We start from the raw sequence: 25623 nt of genomic DNA on the forward strand, positions 1-25623 counted from the left end.
TTATTGCTAAGCAACACACATAGATACTTTACACAGGGCAAGTTCTTACCAAGTGCCTAGTTCCTAAAAGATGACTGTCAACTAGATGCTACTATCATAATTGGAATAAAAGATTTTGAACACTTGCCATCAATTTCTTCATTCAGTGAAGATAAGAAGTCTTTGAAAATAGACACTAGTGCGTCCCCATTTTAAAAATGAAGAAACCACTTCACAGATTAAGTGATTTATTTATCCATCCTTTCAACTAATTGTTATTCCTGATCCTGTGTCAAAGGTAGCAACATATCAGTAAAAATGGTTCCTTGTTGCTTTGAAGAACTTATCACATAGTGAGTTTAGTGAAGAAAATATCAAGATACTATCAGTAATTTTGGGAATTGAAATAAAAAAGGTTATACAAAACCACTTATACAAAATGTGATAGCAGAACCCAAGAAAGAGCATCTAAACCACTTTGTGAAAGTCAAGTAATTTTTACAATAGATCACCAGATTCAAAATGTGGAGGAGAAAGGGTCAGATGACTTCTCAGAAATGAGAATACATTTTAGGAAGGGGAAACACTGGTATCAAATAGAGTGTGGAATCTTGAAAAAACAGCACAAGTTTGTGTGATTAAAACCACTCAAGCATTCTAGAGTAATGTTCACCATCTTTTAGCCTGATTAGTATTTGTAAAGATACTTATCAGCCACCTTGTCTGACATATGTATTCTGGGGTATTCAGCAGTGTTCTGTCTCCTACTCACTAAATATTAATGTTTTCTTTACCCCACAACATGACAGAAAATAAAGTATCTGCACATGTCCAATGTCTCAGAGAGGGACTGAAAATCCTCTTGCTGCTGAGAGTCACTAAGCTCAGATGGAGATTGCAGGAAAAGGAGTCAAATGATGGAGTTAAAGAAAAGCTATTCAGTGATGAATGTCTTCTGATATAGGAAAATGACTAATTTTCCTTTGACATGATTTGGAGCAGTCTTAAGAGCACAAGGGAGAAATCCTCCTTTGGTTAGTTGAACAGTATCTATACTTTCCCACCTTAAAAGCCTGAGAATCCATTAGCTGCAGTTATCCACATAGTACCAGCTTCATTCCACCAACAACAAACAAGATATTTATTTTTATTTATTAAATTATATTCTGTTTTCCTTTTCTCTCAGGCATTGAGAATGTCTTTGTTTTTACTGGCGTGTGTTAATCCTTGGAAATTTGCCACATAGGCACATGGACACACACTGTTTTTGTAGATCCCCTGTTTCTTGACAGCAGAATCTCCAAGAGCAACCAACACTATATTGCTGGATCAGCTCTTTTGATGCAGGATCAGTAGTGGGCCAGGCTCAAAAGTACAGCATCGGCATGGTGTAGCTATTCACATGTTGCCACCATAACTCCAACTTGGCCTGCAGTTGTCAAATATCACTGTAGTCACTCCACAGGTAACTGTAGACAGGCTAGCTGAAATCCACACCTTTCCTTCTAGACTCTTCTCTTACATTCATCAATTTTCTGATACAACTCTTTAAAGCAAGTTGTAAAAGACAGAAAAACCTCAATACTCCCCTACCCCACCTATGTATCATTTTGTGTCAAGAAAAACACCTCTTCTCCCTTCACAGTTGATCTGCTTTCTGTGCTTTTTCCATCTGTCCCACTGATTTCTATGGTTTTTTATTTTCTATTTTCTGCAACATAAAACATCTGAAGAATCAGTGAATCAATTATATAGTAATCCCTGCAGAGAAAAAGATAAACAGAAAGTGGGGACAGAAGCCTGGCCTCCTTCTTATGCAGCAGAACTGGCGATGCTACACCACTTGATCCTGTGCAGAAGGTATAGTAATTATTGTGGGCGCTGTCGATCATACATTAAAGTACACATGTGAGCTCCACTTCTTCACCAACTGTAGCTTTGTCTCCTCCTTTGCCACAAGTTCGTCCTGTTTCAAAGTTCTCTATGCACTATAGAATCTTCTGTTGCTTCAAAACGTCTCACCAGTTGCTAAAACTAGCCTGCCATATGGCGCAATCAGTCTCTTCATGCTCAACATCATTGGCAGAAGGTTACAATCCTCCTGAGGAATAGAAGATGATACTTATCTTCACCATTATTACCATGGTCCCTGGTAGGGAATGTCCAGTTATAAAGGACTTATGGTGTTGTGGTTCATTTTCCAATTCTTAAAAGGACTTGGAATCAATGAGAGCCTTCAGTTTTCACTTGTGATATATATCCTTTTATCTGGTTGATACAGCAACACATGTCAGAAATAAACCTCGGTATATCTGAAAATACTATTCCTTTTGAGTACCATACTTTGTTCTCAGAACAGGTAACTCAGTTGTTCTTATTTTTCTATAGGCCATGAACTATAGCTATAGATATCTATGAAAAATACAAATGTCTGTATCTGTATCCATGTCTTCTGATTCCCCACTCTCTCAATGTTTCTCAGTAGATCTATCCTCCTAATCACACTTCATGAATGTCTCCGAACTTGGTTTTCATTTGATAGCTTTGTTTGGTAAACTTACATACTATATATTATCTAATTTTTAGAGATAACGTAACTACAAATAATGATTTACATGAAAATATATCTCATCACCTTCATTTCTGTGTATTTTTGTATTTATTAATATTCTTTCTGAGAAGAAGTACATAACACATAAAGCTGGTAAAGTCCATACGTTTTATTGGTATGAGAGACAGAACTGGAAGATGAACATGAGCCAAGGGCAAAGATTACTATGGGTCAAAGTCCACTGAACTTTCCAGAAAGGGAGTAAGTAAATTGAAATTAGATGTATATGCTTTTAATAAATGCCAAAAGTGTAAACATGACTGTGGCAATGAACACTCAAAAGATTTCCAGGTTTACATAGGATTTGAGAAAGTGAGATGGTTTATTTTAATTTTTCTTTTAAATAGAAACCCAATATTTTAAAGCAAATATGCGATATTTTAAAATTTATGTTACAATAACTTTGTGCAAGAATACAACTTATCTAAATTTTATTCAAACTACCGTACTCTTCCATAGTCTCTTGACCTCACCATACCTGTCTACCAAATTTGCCATCTTCTCTTTCCTTCACCTTACCTTTCATCCTTCTCTTCCTCTTTCTCTAATAACTACTGCCCTATAAACATGTGCAAGACTAGGACACCATCCATTGTGAAGCATGAACAAGATTCTATGTTCTACACTACTTAAAAATCAAAATAAAACAACAACAACAACAAAACAAAAACAAAAAGCAATTTCAACCTCCTCAAGTTGCTGGCAGCTACCAATAATACCTCAGTTATAGGTGAGTCCTTGTGAACTCCCTCACTTTCCATGCTGTGGTATTAACTGTTGAGATATTGTACAGATACTGTTTCTGAAATCATATCTCCTGTGTGTTCATGAGGGAAACAATTCCATCATATCTAGAAGACACTATTTTTCCTATTTTTGACCCCAGTTTCTTACTTTTACAATTTTTCTACTCCTCTTCCAAGATGTTCTCTGGGTCTTGAGTGAGAGAACATATAATTTAGATATCCTACATAGGATTTATACTCCATACATTGTCTTTATGAAATATCATTTTGGAAATCTTTTTATATAGAAGATCGTGAGTTACTTAATTTTTTTATGTGAAAATCATAGTGTGCTATATTTGATTATTTGACATTGTAAGCATCTGAAGTAGGATTGCACTTGTATCTTTTACCTAAGCATCTTCTAATTGCTTTCATGTATTGAACATCTTCTTTATTCATGGACTATGTTAAGTGTTCCCATCCATCTTCTCACTGGATCATCACAAGAATCATCCCACTGTGATAAGCTTTTGCTCCTCTACTAAATAGTCCTATTTCTGCGGCCTCTTATATTTTATATCACTATGGCACTGATTGTTGTATGAGAGTCATCTTTTACTTACATTTTAATTTTCTCATTTTAATCCACAGAGTATTGGAAATCATGAAGGTCACACTTCATAGGATCATGCATTAAAAAAGTCGTGGTCTAAATGAGGGAGCTGAGATTTGTTTTTAATTACTGCAGAAAAAGAATGGATCGCTTTGATACCTAGTCTCTTAGGAGGTGCCACCATACTATACATGCAGTCCAGATTGAAGAAACACAAGGCTCCTACCAGCTGTTGTGGTTACCTTTATTTGGACTTGCAAGGTGTTAGTATAATATCCTTTTATTGTACAAGTTTACTGTTGTCTTGGGAAAAAAGACACATGGTTAAAATTTACAAATGTTGACACTGACAGGTAACAGAGAGGTGAGAATTGATTGGAATTTAATGTGTCAGATCATTCAATTAATCTACAAACATTAATTTTGGATGCTCAGCAACATGTGACTGTAAGTTCATGTCATTTGCTTAAACTCCATATAGTATCTGAAATGCACTTCCAAATATTATTTGTATCTCCGGAGTATAATTTAAAGACTTTTGATAGACTTTATTTAAACCTTTTGAAAATTACAGTTAAGCCTGGTTTGATTGCTAATTAGAGATCTTATCCAAGGGTAAGACACATCCTTTAAATTTCTAACAAAATAAATGAATGAATAGAATATGTCAATGTTTCTTAGTATTTCTTTTGAATTTTCTAGAATATATGTCATGAATAAACAGCAAGTAATCCAGGATACTGAGTTTTTATTTTCTGAGTCTTTTGTATACCTCATTCTTTCTAGGTTGGCAGAGATCTTTGTGACTAACAGTGAAATCTGTAAATAAGCATCTCTATGGAGACTTTTAACTTTTGGGAAGAGAGAAGAACAAACATAGCTATGGGTGGGGAAAACAATTATGCAATTTAGATAACAGAGTCTTTTTTTTCTTTGTTTTTAAACATAAGATGATATTTTTTTTCAGTAGCCAGTAACCTAGAGGATACAAATATTATCATAGAAAAGCAACATAATCCTCAGAGAAGTAATCCATCTCAGTACTCTCTGGGAGAGCATAATCAACATGTTTTAGATATAACAATAAATAAGCAATATGAGTCTGTGAAAATCATTTTGGAAACTTCAGTTCATCAAAGAATCATCATATGATGATTCTTTATATCATCAACCCATAATTTACAATATTTCACTCCATTTCCCCTAAGCATGCAGATATAGATAAGAAATATAAATTGTGGTGCCACCTTCCTACAAGTTGGTCTCAGAGACCCATACGACCTTCAAGACAATATAATCTGCCATTACAGATTTTGGATGCTCCTCAGAGTTGAATAGGAAGAACTTATTTCAGAAAATATCACATTTTGGCTGTAGCAACCAGAGAAATCACGTTGTGATTCAGCTGGTCACTTCATCCTTACTGACTAACCTTCACAGAAAAGTGCTATGTGGACTGGCTTGGGAGAACTGCCACTGGTGGTCTTACTAATTTGATGATCCTGTGTGTTGTGGTACAAATGGGTCACATAAGGCATCCCCACTGGTGCAATAGTACAAACCTACTTAAGTGATAACTATTTTCTGGTTAATTTTGGGGCCTTTTTCCCTGGAAGGAATTTAGTCTGATACTGTATATTGGCTGTAAAGAACAAAGTTCCTCTTGAGGATGCTATTGTTGTCTTGTTAAATGGACTAAATCTGAGTGTTAGATCACATTATAAATAAATACTTTTGGCTACTACCGTATCTCAGGACTAAAGCTTGCCTTGGGTAGAGAATCTTATTCTTGCAATGGATGGTGGTTACTGCAAAATGTATAGCTGGTAAAGTGCTGACAGGGATTGATTTGAGTCTGAAGTCCTAAATCAGATGCATATATTATGCTCCAAGGTTTAGAGAACATTGTGGAAAGATTGGAGAGATACAGCAATGGATGGAGTATTGCACAGTGCTTTCTACTAAACATGGTAAGGTTGTTTCACTCAGGAATTCTAGCTTCTCTAATTATCAGCATAAAACCTGCACAAAATTGTACTCAACAGTTTGTCTCAGAAATGGGAAAGGATCATAAGGATTCCTTCCCTCTCTGAGGATGTAAATGTGATTAAGGGGTGTTTAGGAAGCAAAAGATACTTTCTTTGGTGGCAAGGTATATATGTCTCCTACTCATACAGCCCCTCACTCATAAACAGGTGAGCAACATTAATTAAGTCAATAGGTCAACAAGAATAAAAGAGAAGACAAGAAATAAAAAGACAAAGAAAGAAAGGAAAAAAAAGACATGACTGGTTGGGATTGAGATCAGGACCAGAAAGGGTTATAGGGTTATGTGGGGTAAATATTAGCAAAATAACACACACACACACACACACACATACACAATACAAACACACATATACAATAGATATATATGTATATATCCCAAATATATGCATATAAATATTTGTATGTATATAGAATATACATAATGACTACATGTTATATATTTTATTGAGACACCTATGACTACATATAGTTAAAGATATATTATTATATACTATATTACATATCATAATATATTATACACACATGCCTACATATATATGCATACATCTCTCTCTCTCTCTCTCTCTCTCTCTCTCTCTCTCTCTCTCTGTGTGTGTGTGTGTGTGTGTGTGTTTGTTTGTTAAGAAAGGACTTCTTCTTCAAGCCCTGTCTACCTTGCTTGACATTCATACTTTCACAGTATTTCAGGATCTCCTCGTATAGATCAAATGGCAGAATAAACATATTCCTCAGGAAGAAGCAGAAGAAGACTGACATATAAGGTTAGCATGTTGAACATATCAGAGCTGTTTCACATTCCATTATAACTTTTTGTTAAACTGACCTTGAGAAGAAGAGAACTCCCTCCTAAAATTCTGGATACTAGTTATGTTTCTACATTAACTTCTCTATCTTTTTAATAATTTAGTTTTTTTTAAAATTGTAATTCATTCACACAGGGGTTATAAACACAGAAAGGCAGGACGTGGGGAAGGGGATGACACTGGAGCATGGGTGTTCAGAGGGGATACAGATATCTTTCAGAACAGGGTATTGGCTGGGTGAAGGTTCAGGGGACAGGTCACTATGACTCTGCCTATGATTCACTTGCCTTATCTAAGTTGGTATTGTCTGCCAAGGCTACCTATTTACAAGGTCTATGACTACTCAGGCTGGTAAATTTCCTTGAAAGCTGCCTGTTTAACAATAGCTTATAGCCATATGTTCCAAATTTTGCTCAAGATAGAGGTAGAAATGGACCCGTGACTTTCTCTCAGATACCTGAGTCAATGAAGACTTCATTAGGGGCTAATATGGCTGTCCTCAGAACATGACAAAGTAGATTGAATGTACATTATACTTAGGAAGACCACTAAGTTACTCTAAAATAATTATAAGGCAAGTCATCAACTTATTTTCTGCCATACTGTATTCCTAGAAAAGACATCAGTTCATCTTTGAAACTTTATTTGAACCAGCCTTGCAGAAGTCAACTTTTCTTGGCGCAAACAATGAAAAAGCAAAAATGCTTGATAGACTGTCAAATGCTATATGTAAAGGAGATGTTAGCTCTAGCTAAAGAATTTTTACCAAGTTTTGTCTGATATTTAAGGGAATAGAAGTGAGAACACAGCACAGAGGAACTGCATTTAAAAAGCAACGTTCCACCCTTTACAATGTTTATTAGTAGACTGGCATAGGTGATCTGGATACTTTAATTCTTGACAATAATTATAGCAATCTGATTTGGATTGATTAAGCCACTCAAAGTTGTATGGAAGTTATGAAAGAATCCTCTCTTATCAGCAGTTTACCTACTACTTTTGGTAGTCTCAGAAAAACAAATGTATTTCTTGGATCCAGACTATGAGTTTATTAACTTTTTAATCTGAGTTGAAATTTGGTTTATATCACCTGTAAGGATATTCATAGTTTGTGTAAATGATGTCATGATTTAGAAAGGAAGTAGTTTAATTCTCCAACATATTAGAACAATCATGAATAATAATATAATAATAATAATAATAATAATGATAATAATAATGCTAGAACAAGAAAGCTTGATGATCAGCTACTCATCGCTTATTTTTTTACAGTAATTACTCATTACTGTATTTTTTTTCCTGAAACTTAGATTTGAATCTTGGATCTCATCTGTCCCATACATGTAGTTCAATATCATGCAAAATGTCCAGCTCTTCTTATTTTAGTTGAGATCTTGTGCTGTGGCTTTCCATGTAACAGCAATTACAGCATTCCGTCAGCATGTTCAGATTTCTCAGTTCTTCCACAGTTCATTAAATATATCCATATGGCAGGCATCATTCTAAAGATGAGAGAGATACAGACACAATATGGAGACTGCCACTTTGCAATAGTTCAAAGTTAGAATCATGTTATACATTTAGCAAATTCCACATAATGATAGGCTGTACAGAGAGCTCTAAGAATGCAGATTTCATGACTTACTCCATGCTTGAGTAAGACTGTTGGAGATACAGCTATCTTTGAGTCATGTCTGCTCTGGGGAGCAACTCCAACAAACTCACTGGTTCACTAAGCTAGACTTGGACTGAATTTTTTTTATGTCAGTCTTTACTACTTTTTCTAGGGTGAATAGATTATAGTCATATCTCCTGAGAAACTGTCACACAAAATCATGATTGAATGCGATTTCTACACATTATGTGGTAGTAACTTAACTGCAATGCAACAGTATTGAGAGATGGGACTATTTATTATTATTATTATCATCATTTTTACAGTCCAGTTGTTATCCCCGCCCCCTTGTTCACCCTATGACAGTTCCACATCCTATTTCTCTTCCCTCACCTTGAAGAGGATATCCTCACTCCACTAGACCTCTCCACTTCCTGGAGCCTCATGTTTCTTGAGGGTTAAATGAGAGATAGGACTTCTTATGGGCATGGGTGAGTTTTTTGCAGTAATGATCTCATAGAAAGATGAGGTAGACATTCTGCTTAATATTTATCATGTGCTATCCTTCCATCTTACAGCATGGGAAGGCACAGAAAGAGACTTTTTTTACAGTCTAGACAGCTCTCTCAGTCACGAACTTTGTAGCTTCAAAACTGAAGGAAATAAATTTCTATAATCTTTATAATTTACTCTGTTTCAAGAATTCTGTGACAGTGGCATAAAACCAGCTGAACACATTTGCAAACTTTATGGTCCTTCTCCACAAATGAGACAACTAAAATACCTACCTTTTAAGGTGTTGGAAGCAGCATAAAGGGCAGTAAGATGTATGATCCTATTACTTCAGTATTTGGCAGAAAATACGTTCTGAAAATCCTACTTCTCCTAATGACTCAGACCTGATCCTGCTTGGGAAGAATTCTGGCCTTATGTTGACTCTGACATGTGGTATCTATTTGATCCAAGTATCTGTTTCTGCTCCATATAATAAAAGTAATGATAGCTATCATAGGGCTTGGTGAGAAGGCTGACATTTATTTACATTTTGTTCATGCATCTGTGTCATCTCCTTTTATGCACCACAAAATGTTCGCGCAGTAGGAGAATCATCAGTGAATGAGAGTGACATATTACATGTAAAGGTTTCTGGCAGAAAGGAAAAACTTAAATGCAAGCTAACCTCATGGTGCCAGTGATTACAACAGATCTGCTCTTGCCTATCAATCAAACTTGGTTATGGAAAAATTAATATTAATACTATTTATTAAAATTGTTATTTCCTACACAAGACCTATTTTTCCTATTGTACACTCATGCATTTAGTACACTGAAACTCACAGATGCTTATTGCAGGTTACAGACACCACTTGGATTAAATTTCGAAATTTCCAGATATTTGAATGGATTTTGGCTACTAGAGGACATTGCTGTTGAGTGCAACGCTAGCTTCTGAATTTATATTTGAGTAGAACTGAGTGAAAATTAGACATTTGTCCCTGCAAATACTTTTTCTTTCACTTATGATAATGCAAAATTGATAATGCTTTACACCAAATTTTTCTTTTCATTGACTTCTTACAAAGCGTTTGGGAGAAAATCAACAATACTTTGGTTCTAAACACTACTTCATTGATTTAAACAGCAGCACCAGCACCTATGGCAATCATTTCTTTTCTAGATTGTTTAACCTCCAAGTATGGCATAGAGGTTTGTGTAATCACTTTTATGAAGTGTCTTAGTAGGAACCGACTCAGTAGACTACTCCATGCAGAAGATATAGATCTCAGTTGGGTATGAATGCCTTAATTCTTTAGATGAGTCACCTACAGCACTGCTATGCCCTAGGTGAAGCTTATGTGGAACCCTCATGTTGTGAGTATTATCAAACAATGGGACTGAGAATGTAATTGATACTGCCTGGGTGGATATGGGAAGAGACAGGTTCTGATCTTGCTCTGTGTTAGACAAAGCTGCCCTGCTTACATCTGCTTTACCTTTGGCCTTTCAATACCTCTTCCTTGTGAACCACTTTGTGAACAGAGAAATTCTAAATAATTATAGTGTTTTTCATGTACAATGACCACAGATTCTTATCCCAGTACTAATTTAATGATAACTCTTGTGGATAAATTCTGGAGTAGCTATATAATTTTATCATACAAAGATGGCAGCAGTGGGACCATAGCTGGAGAGTAGCTCCCAACACTAAGATCAATTCCATAATATCAAGTGCATCAATTTTCCCTGTTGTGACTGGTGGTACAGGCAGACAGTTTTGGCGTCACCTTCTATATGACAGGCAATTCAGTAAGCACATGAGGCAGTCAACAGTTTTGGGAAGCTAATGCTCAGGGGTCATCTAACCATTGAGGAAATGAAAGCAAGTGCTCTTACGTTGGAAAAGCAAAGACAGCATTCTATAAATCTCTCTGATGATGATGACTTGGTAAGTTTATTTTAATCTATATTTTTGTCAGCCTCATTTGGCTTCCAGGCCATAGTAGCTTGGATACAGAGTTAGTGTTCAGCAAAGCAAGAATCAGGCCTCGGATCTCTGATCTTGAGATGTTTCTCTCCCACTGAGTTGTCATTTATACCTATAAGACCATTAGATGCTATCTCTAAAGAGTAGTGGATTTCTTTCTTTCTTTTTTATTAATTTATTTTAATTTTATTTTATTTATTAATTTTATTTTTTTACAGTCAAGTTGTTGCCCCTCTCCCAGTCTGCCCTCTCATAGTTCATCATTCCATTTCTCCTCCCCACTGTTATCCTCTCCCTTCTCCCCTACTGACAGGCCACCCCACTTTCTAGGGCCTCAAGTCTCTCAATGATTTGGGGCATCTTCTGCCACTGAGGCCAGACCAAGCAGTCTTCTGCTGTATATGTGTAGGGGGGCTTGGATCTGCTCAGGCATGCTACCTGATTGGTGGCTCAGTCTCTGAACAATCTCAGAAGTCTGGGTTACTTGAGACTGCTGGTCTTCCTATGGAGTCGCTGTCCTCTTCAGCTTCTTCTAGCCTTTTCCTAATTCAACCACAGGGGTGCCTGACTTCAGTCCAATGGTTAGGTGTAAGTATCTGCTTCTGTTTCAGTAGCTGCTTGTTGGGCCTCTCAGAGGCCAGCCATGCCAAGCTCCTGTCTCTAAGCAAACCATAGCATAATAATTCTGGGTCAGGGCTTTTGTCTGTGAGATGGAAACCCCATCTCTTCACTTGATGCCCTGTCTTTTTACTGGACATAAACTCTATGTGTTCCCTCTCTCCACTGTTGGGCAGTTCATCTAAAGTCCCTACCTTTTGTTTCATTACAATCCTGTGGGTGATAACTTAAATTATACATACGCAGATCTCATACTAAGAGATTAAGGCTAGACCTGAAGGTAGCTGGATTTTTTTTTCATAGCTTGCTATGAGAAACGTCCCATGCTCCTGAGATCCCATGAACCTGAACCTGATTAAAATGAATTTATAAAAAAAGAAAGAAAAAATATACTACTACTTAGAGATAGCATCTAACGGCTTTATAGGTATAAATGACAACTCATTGGAAGAGAACATCTCAAGATCAGAGATCTCAAGCCTGATTCTTACTTTGCTCCACACTAACTCTGTACCCAAGCTACCATGACCTGGAAGTCAAATCAGGGTGACAAAAATACTCTATGAACTCACATCGTTCAGACACTCATTTCCAGAAAGAGACTACTGACATTTAAATTGGACAGGCCTACATTCATTCAGCATTAACAACGATAGAGATTTGGGTTTCTCAAGTACTCTTTAAAGTAACTAAACAAACTAAAGCTCACATTTTCCCCCAGGTATTATTACACCTGTGTTTATATCAGTGGCAATGACATTGAGCTCCTAATATTCTCTTTAAATCTAGACAAACTTTTGGAGAAAAATATTACTTGCGTTTTATAAGTGATAAAGCCAAATTTAAGAAATATTGAGAAGATCTTATCAGCAAGCTGAGATTTAATTTCAGGTCAATGGAGTCTTAAAGACATTTAGTGTCCTAATTCCTCAGAACAAGTTGCATGTCCTTTCTTTTAGTGGAGCTCTCTTGAGAAGAGATGTTTCTTGTTGTTTATTTTGTCCTATCATTATTTATGGGTCAGCAATCTTAGCCCTGTCCACTACACATGGATGAAGAAATACTTAGTGGGGCCCACTTTTTCAAAAATAAACTTATTCAAGCTGCTTTGAATAGCACACTGGCAAGTGAGGTGCTAGACACTGCATCCTTAGCACCTTCCCTAGAGCATTTTTAGTTGGAAAAGTTGTGTTTTCTGAGTTGCATGTAGAAATTTTCCATATGAATTAATGGGTGTTATTTTTCCTGGAGAAATATAGCATTGCTTTTATCAGATTTTCAAAGATTTATAACTTTCTAACCTTAAGCTGCCATGAGTATTTTTCTATCTTAAAGTCTCAGGGATTTTTATTTTATTTTTTTTTGTCCTCTTTAATGCTTTAAAAGTGGCTTCCTGAAGATGTCATCCTACTCTCCTTTAGCCCTTGGAGAATACAGCTAATGTGTTTCTGGAAGGTCAGGAACAACATTGTTGCAGGAGATGGGGCTTGGTCAAGAAATCTGTCAGTTGTATTTACTGTAGATTGAGAAGACAACAGGTTTTTTACATCCAAGATTAGGACAGAATATTCTACTCTTTAGAGGCAGCAAGAAAGAACAGAGTGGTCTGGGGAATTTATTTAGGATTGGATAAGTGTGTACACAGGGAGTGTCTGCTTTAAAATTCTTGATTGGAACAGGCTCCCAAAATGAGTCAGAAACAAATAATCCCTTAGAAACCCATATCTTTTACTTATCTGTTTGCAACATGTCCTAGGAATGTTTCAACTCACTTACTTGGGTGTTATTTAATGTTCAGCTAACTGGACTCTGATTCTTGCCTTGCCACCTGAATTCTCTCCTTTGTTTGTTGAATTCAATTTATTAAATATCTGTGTTACTCTTTTATTCAAAAATTTTCAGTCAAGAACTCTTCATTTCAGCATTGTCCATGCGTAGTTGTTTGAACACAATTGGTTTTCATAGCCTTATATATTTGAGAGATAGATCTCCAATTGGTGGGACATTTTTGGAAGAGTTACAAGGATTAGGAGGTGTGTCCTTGTTGGAGAAGGTGTATTACTGGTGTTGGGCTTTAAGGTTTCAAAAGCCAACACCATTCCCAGTTATATCTCTCTCTGCCTCCTATCCATGAATACAGATATCAGCCCTTAGCTATTCCTTCAGTGTCATGCCAGCCTGCCTGTTGATATGTTATAAATCATTTTGGCAATGGGTCCTAACTTTCTAGAACTGTCAACCCCCAATTAAAATTTTTTCTAAGTTGCCTAATCGTGCTGTTTCTTCACACCAATAAAAACACAACGTTACAAAATGATATGCTAATTTGTCTATCTGATGATTAGATCATCTATGGTCTGTCCTTTGTTCATCTTTCATGGTTGTTTTAGACAAAATTGTTACACAGCCATGACAGGTTACTTGCTACTGGATGTAATCCAAGTTACAAGACTTCACCTGATAATGTGATATATGGAGATAGACTGTCAGCAACATATAGTGGGAAGACTTAGCACAGTATGAGGTAAATGGGTATCAATTCTGCATGCCAGTGTAGGAGACTCCAGTAAAAGCTCATGTGGCAGAGTAAGTCTGAAGGTAGCTGAGAAGAAGAAATTGTACTATTGGAGGTATTAACCTATTTTAGTTTAGGGCCTTCAACTGATTGAGTCTGGCCCAGTAACATTATAGAGTACTTTCTTCAGTTTACTAACTTAAACATGAATGTAATGTAAGATATCTTTATAAGAGAGATAGGCTATCTGTGTGTCATGGCCTATCCATGTTTACATATAATATTAGACATAACATGACCACCTACAGTTCAGAATTTTGACCTTCCCTTCAAAATGTGTTTTGGATGGTAAATGTTTTTATTTTATTGTTTTCTCTCTCTCTCTCTCTCTCTCTCTATTTATTTTATAGGCATATTCATTTTCTTATGTTTGTGGGTGTGTGTGTGTATATATAGATATATAGATATAGATTATATATATATATATAAATATATAATCATACATACATATATATATATGTATGTGTATACATATATAATAAATCCTCTGTATTATCTTGTTTTCTTCTACATTGTACGAATTGGCTTCTCTCCTAGGTTTTGGACACGTATTTGCCTATAAAATAATAGTATGTTCCTTCACATTGTTCATTACAAGTGAATTAAATTTGCTGATATTTTTAAAGTATGCAATAAAATAGCTTAAATATCTTCCTTTATGCTATTAAAGATTACAGATTGAAAAAATGTGTAGATTGTAGTATGTTACTCACTGGCCTAAATCCTGCTCCTGTCTCTTTCTTGCAAAACAACTTTGAGTAAATGACTTTACAATTTGAGCCTAGTTTTTTTCTTATAATTTAAATGCATTAATACATACAAGGCATTAAAAAGTACTTGACAAACAAAACATTCTTGGCAAATATTTGTTGAATATAGTCTTTGTTGTGTTTATAAAATGATAAAGATTTAGAGAGTATATTCTGTGGGTGTGTGGTGAGTTATAGGGAAAGGGGATGTCTCAGTGGCCCCATGCCAAGGCATCTCTTCCCCATCAAGGGACAAGGCTCATGATTGTATAGTATAGAATAGAGTTTATTCAGGGCATGGGGAGGTGAGTTAAGAGGGTAGTAGAGGCAGAGAGAGAGACAGAGAGAGAGAGAGAGAGAGAGAGAGAGAGAAGCAGAGGGCGTCCATGACCAGGTGGAGGGAGAGGGGAGAGAAGGGGCAAGGAGACAGAAGGATCAAGAGATTAAGAGGGCAAGAGGGCAAGAAAGCAAGAGAGAGAGAGAGGAAGGTACAAGCAGGACCTTTTATAGTGGGCCAGCCCTACTTGGATTTTGCCAGGTAACTGTGAGGAGGAGCATACCTGGCTGTTGTCAGGTAACTGTGGTGGTGAAGTTTAAACAGAATGCTAAATGTCTCAGGACTGACATAAGCTTCTACAAGTTGGGAGGAAGAATGATGTTTAGCTTGTCATGATTGTTTAGGAAGTATGTCAAATATATAAAAGTAAGTGAATTACTTTTCTCTCAGTCCCATTCTAACGTCCCCTTGAGATTCTGATTCTACATATTTGCAATATAGTTTTCTGTATAAAAATAGTGAGCCACTAGAAGGTAAGGGGAATAGGGAGAGATGTTAAGGGGGTTAATGGTTGATATTTAGGATCTGACAAATGACATTTACTCATTCGCTTACTGACAAAGTTGACCCTGGTTTAAATTTTCCCCACCACCACCCTTACATCATTGAGCCCTGTATACAAGACTGATATGAGTAAAGCACAGTTATTCCTTTCTGATCACTATCTTCTTGTAAACCAATTTTTTTGGAAATTACATCTTTGATTTCTTGAGAAGGCTTTGATGAAAATGGGAATGAAAATGAGGAAAGTTTACTTACATAAATTACATATAATACATATAAATCCATGTGTTTACTTACACATATATAATTGTAATGAAGTTATCACATTGGAATGACAATACTCTCATCAACAGCCATAAACCTCAATACTAGTTATTAGACACCTTCTTTTGAGTTCTTAATTATGAAAGTCTTAGAGTTCCCCAGATCAATATAGTCTAGTGCTATTGTTTTCTATTGCTTTGAAAAGGATGAAGGTAAGTCTCCATTGCTGAAAACACCAACACCATGGACTTTGGACAAAAGACCTGGATGGAGGATTTCAGTAGAATTTGACTTGACAGAGTTATTAAATTGGCAGGCTGGCAAGCCAAGGCTGGGTAAGATTCTGCACAGAGCCTTACCAACCTAAGGCACAAGTGCATTGCTTTTGACTATGTATATTCCATGACATGTAAGGAAGACATTATTGTCAGAATGACCTAAGACAGGCCCAGTCTTAAATAAAAAAGGGAGAGAGGAGGAGAGCTTTTGGGGCTGCTTGGCAGGAATACGACATTGGCCAAGGACAAAGAAGTGGGCTTCAGGCAGGAATCTGACATTAGGCTAGAACAAAGAAGTAATTTCAGGCAAGAATCTAAATCTTAGGCTAGAACAAGGAAGTAGGCTTCAGACATAAAAGTGATTTTGGGCTAGGACAAGGAAGTAGGCTCAGATATTTTGGTCATCCTGATAAGCCCCTAGAAACAGTGATTATGGGAGTGTTCACAAAATTTTATTTATTGCCTTAATGTTCTTTGACTATTTGTGTTTATTGTCTTGCTTGTTCCTTGACTATTTGCATCTGTTATACTGCTAGTTCCTCAACCTAGAACTGATCTTAACACTTGAATGTAATTAAAATGGTATAAAAGCATAAAGGGGGAAAGGGAACGGATGGGGGTTTCTAGGGAGGGGAAATTGAGAAAGGGGATGGCATCTGAAATGTAAATAAGTAAAATATCCAATAAAAATATTCTTTAACTAGCAATGCCATTCTGGGGAATACATATTGTTTTTCATATATGTATTCATGCTTTGTGCCTTTTATTTAATTTTCATTTAATTGGGTTTTCTTCATTTGTATGGTTTCTTGAAATTTTGGTGTTTTGGGATAAAATCTCATTCTCTACTCCAAACTGATCAAAAATTCACTTCTAGCTTCAACTGGCCTTTAAACTTTGGACAATCTTTATTCTTTATCCCTCCAAGTGCTGAGATTAAAGGCATAGCCCAGTTTGCAGAGTTTAATTTTCTAAAGGACATTGTGATGAATATCCTTGTACACTTATCTCTGGAGCCTGCCCATGAATCACCACATGATTAATTTTTTAGAGAAAAACTGTTTTGTTTCTGTTGTTCATCTTTAAAATCTTTAATTTTTTTCCTTTGAGAGCGTTACACATGTGTCCAATACATTTTAATCCAAGCCATCTTCCATTCTCTGTGCCAATTTCCCCCAGACCATCCCAACTCCATGACCTCTTTGTTGTTGCTATGTACTAAACATACTCAGTCCATTTAGTCTATCAATATGTGCATCAGTGCAGGGCCATCTATTGAAACATGAATAAACCCTTACAAAAGGCCCACATCCTTGAAGAAAACTTGTTAGAAGACATCTAGGAAACACTTAGACTAGTAGGTGGTCTTCCTGGAGGTGGTCCACTTTTTTTGTATGGCCTACAATGAGTGAGCTCTGAGAAACAAGATTCCAAGCTTCATGCAGCTGACAGGCATTTTCCTATCACTCTCACATAGCCAAACAGTTCCTGGGCATCAGTCCACCCTATTCAGCAAATTTCCTGCAGATCAACATAAAGATAAACTTTCATGAACTAATGCTGCTTAGATGAATTAATGATTTTATAGAATCATTAATTTGATTTGATTCATACAATCTTAGGAAGAAATTTTAAGAGAATGTTTTTTGTTGTTTTGCTAGAAAGATATAGTAAAGTTAGAATTTAGGAAAAGTATTTCATTTCAAGGATAAAGCCACAGGTATGCACTGTGATAAGACAAGTCCATGTAAAAACTGTTGCTGTGAACTTATGAGCATATAGAATGATAGATTGCTTTGAAGATAATGTCAACCCCTCTTGCAACTCCCATTTTATGTAACTCCCATTCTATCTATGAGGTAATTTTCTAGAACTGTTATATATAAAGAGGCCAAGAAAAGTAATAAAGGTGTGATGGTTTGGCTTAGGTGGGCTGTGTGTCACCACCCACCCATCCATCCATCCACCCATCCATCCATCCATCCATCCATCCATCCATCCATCCATCCAAATGTAATGGTGTAATCATTTTCTGCTTCACCCAGTATGTGTGTGTTTGTGAGAGTGACTATTTCCTCTTTGGTTCACAAGGAGTTAGCTAGCCATGCTTGGGAAGGGCTCTTGTCCTGCTGGCCAGAAAGAAGAGTACTAGCAATAAATCCTTTACTGAATTGCTCCCTGCTATACAGCATATGTTTATTGCCAGAGAATTATATACTAAGTTTATAAGGTAAATAAGAATTAAGTTTTAAAGTGCTTAATGATGCACAGTACAGTTAGAGAATTAAAAAGCCAGAGATCATCAATCTTTTGACCTGCATGTGATGCTGTGCCCTTCCTTAGCTTGTTCCCCTAATCTAGCAACCCCTTGACTTCCTGCAAAAACTGATTCTCATTCCCCCATCAGACATCAATTACCAATGGGACTTCAGTTAGGGATTATATTTCATGGGTCCCTACTCCATTCATGCTGGTATTGTAGCTATCTTGACTTTGTGCAGATGATCTCTGGGAATGTGGTGGTTTGAATATGTTTGGTCCATGGGAAGTGGTACTAATAAGAGGTTTAGCCTTGTTGGACTAGGTGTGGCTTTGTTGGAGGAAGTATGTTACTGTGTTGGGGGGCTTTAAGGTTTCTTAGTGTTCAACCTCTACCCAGTGCAGAAGAGAGCCTTTTTCTGCCTAACTGCCTAATACCCACTGACAGAATTCGGATCAAGATGCAGAACTCCTTCTCTAACATCATGTCTTCCTGGATGCTGCCATGCTTCTTCACATTATGATAATGGACTGAACCTTTGGAGGAGTGAGCCAGCCCCAATTAAGTGTTTGTCTTTAAAAGAATTGCCTTAGTCAGGGGTACAACCACTCTAGAAATCAGTCTCTTGGTTCTTCAGAAAATTTGAAAGTAGTTCTTCCTGTGGACCCAGCCATATCAATTCTAGGCATATACCCAAAAGATGACCCAACATATAACAAGAACACATGCTCCACTATGTTCATAGCAGCCGCATTTATAATAACCACAAGCTAGAAACAACCTAGATGTCTGTCAACAGAGGAATGGATACAGAAAATGTTGTACATTTACACACTGCAGTACTTTTCAGTTATTAAAACGACTTCATGAAATTTTCAAGCAAATGGATGGAACTGGAAAATATCATCCTGAGTGAAGTAACCCAGTAACAAAAGTACACACATGGTATGTACTCACTGATAAATGACATTAGTGAAAAAGAAGCTCAGAATACCCATGATACAACTCATAGACCATATGAAACCCAAGAAGAAAGAAGACCACACCAAAGTGTGGATACTAGAGTCCTACTCATCAGGGAGAAGAAAATAATCTCAGGAAGTAGAGGGAGAGAGGGATCTGGGAGGGAGAAAGGAGGGGATGGAAAAAGGGGGGCAGGATCAAATATGAGAGGTACAGAAGGTCAGGAATTTGAAAGAAGAGTAACAGTGGGGGAAGCAGGATTAGACACTAGAAAGTCCAAGATGCCAGGGACCCAAGAGGTTCCTAGGACCCAAAAGGGATGACATTGGCTGAAATACCCATCAAAGGGGAGATATAACCTATAGAGACCATATCCAGTGGATAGGCACCACCCCAGTTGAAGGATGGGGCCACCCACTCACCTCAAGAATATTGATTCAGAATTCCTTCTACCAGAAGGAAGTTCATGGACAAAGAGTGGAGCAGAGACTGAAGGAAAGGTGATCCAGAGACTTCTTGATCCATCCCATGTGAAGACACCAAACTCAGACACTACTGTTGATGCCAATAAGTGCTTGCTGACAGAAGCATTGTATAGTTGTCCTCTGAGAAGCTCTGCCAGACCCTGACCAATACAGATGTGGTTTCGAGTAGTCAGTCAACGAAGTGAGCACTGGGATCCCAATGGAGGAGTTAGGGGAAGAGTTGAAGGAGCTGAAGGGGTTTGCAACCCCATAGGAAGAGTGACACTATCAACCAACCAGATCCTCTGAAGCTCCCAGGGACTAAACCACCAACCAAAGAGTACACATTTGGGGACTCATGGCTCCATCTGGACATGTAGTAAAGGATGTCTTATCAGGAATCATTGGGAAGGGAACCCCTTGGTTCTGTGGAGGCTCAACGATCCAGGGTAGGGGAATGCTAGGGCACTGAGGCAAGAGTGGATGGGCAGGTGGGGCAGCACTCACAGTGAGTCAGAGAGAAGGAAGGATGGGATAAGGGGCTTGTGGAAGAGAAACTGGGAGGGAGGATAACAATTGAAATGTCAATAAATAGAATAACCAATTTTAAAAAAGACACATAGCTTCCTTAAATTTGTGTGTGCAACGTACCTGGTATTTGTCATGTCTTGAAAGTGCTGATTGCTCAGCTTTGTATGGCATATCTATAACACCATTTTCTTATAAGGCTCAGGAAAGTGTGTAAACATGTTGTAAGAGCTGTGGTTTTGGGAGGACTGTTGAAACACAATGATTTCAAGATATGTCTCTCTATTTAAAGTGGTGCTGTTTATAAATTAATCCCCCCCACTTCAAACCAAACACATTTTTCACACTTTGTTCCCCAAATTAACATATAGCTTGATTTAGTTTAGATATATTCAGCTTCTTGAACTGTTACTGGAGGATTTTCTGGAATTAAAATTGGTGTTTACATTCTTTTATATGAAAATTAACAGATTATTTGTTGTGCTATTAAGCAAAAATAATATAAGCTATTTTTAAATTTTCCTAAAGTTGGTTTCTTGGAGTTTTCTTAAAATAAGTGCAAAATTTCATAAATCTTAACTTGTTTCATTTTTCATAACAATTTAGCAAGCATTACTTGAAATCAGAGAAAGAGATCCCTTGTTTACACAGGATAATCTGATAAAGTGCTGAAAACAAGGTCATAAATTCATGTCACCCAGAGTGTCGAGGAGTTTTGAAATATGCAGAATTCCTTCATACATCATCCAAACCCAAAACAAAGCAAACACACAAAAGACCCAAGCAAACAATAAAAATCAACAAAAAATTTTGTTATCTAATTTTCAAATTGTTGTTTTGAAAATTTTCAGGTAAATGTATTGATTAAAATCTGGTCAATATTTTGATTAAAGCAATTCAGATCAAATTCAGATATTTCCAGTTTTTTTAGCTAAGAGCTATTTCTTTCTTCTCTCCACATTTCCATTTAGAAATTACTGTTGACCTTAAAGAGAAAGGGCATTGATTGAGTGTTATAGAATGATCCTTAAACATAATGACCTGAGGTGAGTAATACAGAAGCATTTGAGGAAAAAACAACAGATTTGCTATTTAAAATACTAAAGAAAATGTAAATCTTTTTAATTATTTGTACAATTACCATGTCTATCTTTAAATATCATTAGACTAGCCATCAAAAGTGGATGGATAATAAAAATGTGTTACATGCATACCATATGATTTTATGTAGAAAAAAAGTGAAGTGAAATAGATTATAGGAATGTCAGGGGATCTAGAAATTATACCCATTTACAAAAACTGGACAAATAGTCCTTAGTCAGAAGGCCAAATATGACATAATCTAAAGCATGTACAGATGGCAACTTTGAGAGTCTTATACATATGTTCAATGTAGATACAGACAGTGGTTTAAGGTTATGTCTGATGGTTTGTATATTCTTGGCCTAAGAAGTAGCACTATTTAGAGGTGTGCTCTTGTTGTAATAGCTTTGTTGGAGTATGTCACTGCAGGCATGGGCTTTAATACTTTAGTCCTAGCAGCCTGGAGGTCAGTATTCTGTTAGCACCTATCAGCTGAAGATGTAGAAATCTACTTTCTTCCTGTACCATTCCTGTGTGGATACTGCCATGCTCCCGCCTTGATGGTAATGGACTGAACTTCTAAACCTGTAAGCCAGCCCCAATTAAATGTTGATTTACATTGGTTATGGTGTCTTTTCACAACAGTAAAACCCTAACTAAAAAATTATGGAACTTGAAAGCAGTACATGAGAGAAGGAAAAAGTTTTAAAAATGGAAGAAAACGTAAGAGATTAAGATATGAAAGTGAAAAGTGTGAGTATTACTGGTGGAGAAAGGGTACAGACATAGCATGGGGTGGGAAGAGATTCAAAGAAAAGTATCATCAGCAACAAATTGTATATGAAAGTGCATAACACAGCCTACCATTTTTAAGCTATAAACATCAAATAAAACAATAGTGAATACTCTATAAAACTAAGCTACTGTTAAGTTTTACTTTCTTCTTCTCAGTCAGGTTTTGCCATAAAAATATTGAAATATACCAAGGCCTGTCAAAGATTAACTTTATTCAGAGAGCTTAATGTTATAATTCTTTTCAAAATTTATAATCATACATATGGCCATATATATACATCTGAAAAAATGTTCTTGATTATAATTACCACTTTCCCAAGCCTTCTTTTTAGAATTTACTGTGTAGCTCACAAATGGAAAGAGTAGGTCACCTCATGTGAAGATAAATTACAGAGAATTTTTAAAAAGCACTGCTACACAACCAGGGGGCTGGAGATACACCATCTAGCTAAAAGTAGATCTGGAAAGGGTCCTCATCAGAAAACAACAGAGGAAATGTCATAGAAATAGAAATAATTTTTGAGTGTTCAAAGTCAGGTACTGACATGAAGCACTGGTCAAGAGTTTGTATAGAAAGAAGAGGAAAATGATCTAGTGTTTCCAGAAGCTCATAGGGACTACAACCTAATCATGCATTATTCCTTTTTAAAAATCAGTCAGTTTTCAGTTTTCTGTTTACTCCCCAGCTGTAGTTAAATTGTTTAGAATCAGCTCACATGTAAGATCTCCTTTCAAAAAAGTCAATCTATTGATAAGCCTTTTCTTTCTACCTTGTCTTTGACAAAGTAGCTCAGAACATTATAGGATAAATCTTTTAATATCTTTTGTCATTAAAGGGTTTTGTTGTTGTTGTTAATTATTAAAATTTGAGTATTACCTTTGACTTTTTCCTCTGTCATAGAGAGTTCTTCTAAAGACTTTGTTATGTAGGGACTATTAAAACAAATTTGAGTTATATCCTTTTTTAATATCTAGAAATAAAGATAGGAGTTTACTCTTCTCATTGGTACAAAGTAGCATTTCCTTCATTTCAAGCTGCTAACTAAACCAAAATCTAGGCCAGTCTCAATCCACTGACACTGAGAAATGACAGTGATTAATAACAATATTGATCACATTGGTAGCTGGGTTTTCAAACCATTCTAATCATTTAAATTCATAAACTCACTTTATATAATATGTGGCTTATGTTACAGAGTAATGGGTGTAAGAATCAATTCTCAATAATGCACACCAGTGTGAAATTTCTAGTTGCTATATCTAATTATAATCACATATGTTTCATTGCCTAAGTGAATCATGAGATAAAATCCTAAATGATCAAAGTAGAGAATTTTAACTGGGTTTTAGTGCATGATGACAAATATTGACATGATGAAAAAAACAGGACTCAAAAATGCAATCAAAGAGATCTTCTAACATTTAAATAACTAACTCCTACTTATTGAAATATCATACAGTGTACCTTACAAGATAATATTTGAAATATTTTTAAAAAGCAAGCATTGGTAGTGTAGTGGATGGTTAGAGTTATGTTCATTGAGGGTTTCTCTAGTATACATGAATTTCTCGCTTTGATTTCCCAAGAGTTCAGGAAAGCAAGATATAGTAGTACACATTTAAAATGTAGAAAAGGTGTCAAAAGGATTAGAAATTCCAGAACATTCAGTTTTTGACCTCCAACTCCAAGTGAGTTGGAGGCTAGGAGAGAGCCATGAAGCCCTGTGATTAAAAAAGAAAGAAAGAACAGCTTTGATTACATTAATTGCTAGCACCACTACTTCTGCAATTGCTTTGACACAAGATGTTAAGACAGGTACTTTTGCTAATTATTTAGCAAAAAAAAAAAAAGTTACTACGGTGTTGAATATACAAAAAGATTTAGATAGGCATTTGAAACAGCAGATTGATGCTCTTTATCCTATTCAAGTTATTGGAAAGTGGTTCAAAATTTAAGAGTAAGGAGCCATCTTGAGTGTCATGACAAATACCAATGGAGTTGTGTTACTTCTAAAATTTACAATGATAATCATTATAATTAGGAAAAAGTTTAAAGACACTTGTGCGGAATTTGGTATAATTCTAACACCTTTTTGGAGGTTTTAACTTTGCATAGTGAGATTATGAATTTAAAGAATGCTGCTCTGCTGAGCTTTGATGCTGCACATAATTCTGATAAAATCCATGGCCTAAGATCAATATTTCTACTTTGGTCTAGCTTCAAGAATGGCATATATAGCTTGATCATGCTAGCTCTTTTTGTCCTGGGAATGCTTTTATTCCTGCTCATCATGTTAAAGCTTGTCTTTAACAGCATCAGTATGTTGGCAGCCAAAGTACATGGCTTAAACCTGAAAATGGACCCCCAGACAGAGTTATTAATTTAACAGGCTGGAAAGCCAAGGACGAATAAGTTTCTGCACAGAGCCTTACAAACCTAAGACAGAACTGCATTGCTTTTGATAATGGATATTCCATGATGGGTAAGGAAGGCATTCTTGTCAGAATGACCTGGACAGGTTCCATCTTGTTTATAAAATAAAAAAGGGGGAGATCTGGAGAGCTTTTGGGGCTGCTTGGCAGGAATATGACATCGGCCAAGGGCAAGGAAATGGGCTTTAGGTAGGAATCTGACATTAGGTTAGAATAAAGAAGTAATTTCAAGCAGGAATCTAAATCTTAGGCTAGAACAAAGAAGTAGACTTCAGGCATGAAAATGACTTTGGACTAGGACAGGGAGTAGGCTCAGATATTTTGGTCATCCTGATAAACCCTTAGAAACAGCAATCACAGGTCTTTGTTTATTGCCTTGCTTGTTCTTTGACTATTTGTGTTTATTGTCTTGTTTGTTCCTTGACTATTTGCATCTATTGTATTGCTAGTTCCTCAACCTAGAACTGACCTTAATACTTGCATGTAATTAAAATAGTATGAAAGCAGATTGTGAAAAATAAAATAAATAAAAATTAATTAATTAATTAAATTAAAAAACAGAAGAAAGGAAGAAAGAAAGAAAGAGAGAGAGAAAGAAAGAAAGAAAGAAAGAAAGAAAGGTGAAGGGAAGGAGGAAGGAAAGAAAGAAGGAAAGAAAGAGAAAAAGGGAGAGAGAGAAGGAAAGAAAGAGAAAGAAAGAAAAAAGAAAAAAGAGAGAGAGAAAGAGAGAGAGAGAAAGAAAGAAAGAAAGAAAGAAAGAAAGAAAGAAAGAAACTAAGAAAGAAGAGCAAAAAAAAATAAAGGAAAGTTAATAGGTACATACCTCACAACTGGGTTGGTACCTGTATACTTACATATCTCCATGAATGATAAATCTGGACTAGAACCA

This window comes from Grammomys surdaster, unplaced genomic scaffold, assembly GCF_004785775.1.
Source record: "Grammomys surdaster isolate TR1022 unplaced genomic scaffold, NIH_TR_1.0 363, whole genome shotgun sequence".
Lineage (NCBI taxonomy): Eukaryota > Metazoa > Chordata > Mammalia > Rodentia > Muridae > Grammomys > Grammomys surdaster.